Here is a 1,209-nt window from a genome sequence, read left to right as displayed (position 1 = left end):
CGCTTTCTCTCAGTCCTTAGGTGAGACCAACTTCGTCTATTGATTTGTTTTAGCCGACGTCTTCTTGTTCCTTGTACATGCATCAAAGATTCTTTCTCTCTCGAATGATTCGATGTTTCTAGGTTTTAGTTTTTGTGAATGTTCTGTGTTTGATGTTTTGTCTCAGTGGGCGGTTTCAGAAAGGTTAGAGGGGTGAACTTAGGAGGGTGGCTGGTGGTGGAGAGGTGGATCAAACCTTCCCTTTTTGATGGAATTCCCAATAGTGATATGCTGGTGAGTTCTGCTTTTTGGCCAATTTGTTTTTCCTTGGGGATGTAGTTGGCTAACCACTTTCTTCTTTTTCCACTATATTCTTGTTTTGTTGCGTTTTTTTCTTTCCTTAAAAATACATACCACTCAATCCCTTTGTATTTACATATCTAAGATCTAAACTTTGTTTTTACATCATTTTGACTTTTAAAAAGTGAAATACAATATTTCATGCATAGGTTAGGTGGTATGTGTGTATAAATTGAAGTTTAAGTGTTAGTATATAAGAATTGAGTGCTATGTATATAAATCTTCCAAAATAATATAGGATGGAACTCAAGTTCAGTTCAAGTCAGTGGCGCTGCAGAAGTTTGTGAGCGCTGCTAATGGAGGAGGCTCGAATGTAACTGTAGATCGTGATATTCCTTCTTGGTGGGAAACCTTCAAGGTTTGAGCCCTGAGACTAATTTAAAAAAAAAAAAATGAAGTTTTTCTTCCTGGAGGCTTCTTTTCATCACATTAATCCTGAGTATAGATAATCGCTTGGATTTAATTGGAATTATATTCCAGAATCACATTTTATTGCATTGAATTTCAAAGATTTTTTTTTTTATTTTGCATGTACTCAATTACTGCAAATTCAAATTTTTATTATAATTATGTGCAATAGTAAAGTTTTGACCCTTCTCTTATCAACTGTATAATATGCCGTCACTATTCTATACTAGCGAAACTGAGGTGATTTTCAAGCTTAAATAATGGAACTCACTACACTAATCACCTTTAAGAAGATGAATTTTACGTGTAGGAAGTCACATTTATTCACTTTCTACCAACCAAATGCTCGGACTTGATTTCAAATTTGACTTCCAATTAATTCAAATACTTATATCAGAACAAACTAAAATGTTGTTTCTTTGTTTGAATTTTGTTTTGTATGAACAAATGCATAAAGGTTGA

The 1,209-nt window shown here is 33.8% G+C and overlaps 1 long non-coding RNA gene across 1 annotated transcript; it reads left to right on the top strand.

The window, feature by feature from the left end:
* Nucleotides 1-696, top strand: LOC110037742. The gene is made up of 3 exons (XR_002295362.1): nt 1-20; nt 167-273; nt 578-696. It is a non-coding gene; the product is annotated as an uncharacterized LOC110037742 (long non-coding RNA).
* The last annotated feature ends 513 nt before the right edge of the window (nt 697-1,209 follow it).

This window comes from Phalaenopsis equestris, unplaced genomic scaffold (genome assembly GCF_001263595.1).
Source record: "Phalaenopsis equestris unplaced genomic scaffold, ASM126359v1 Scaffold224301, whole genome shotgun sequence".
Classification (NCBI taxonomy): Eukaryota; Viridiplantae; Streptophyta; class Magnoliopsida; order Asparagales; family Orchidaceae; genus Phalaenopsis; species Phalaenopsis equestris.
This window is presented reverse-complemented; position numbering and strand designations above follow the sequence as displayed.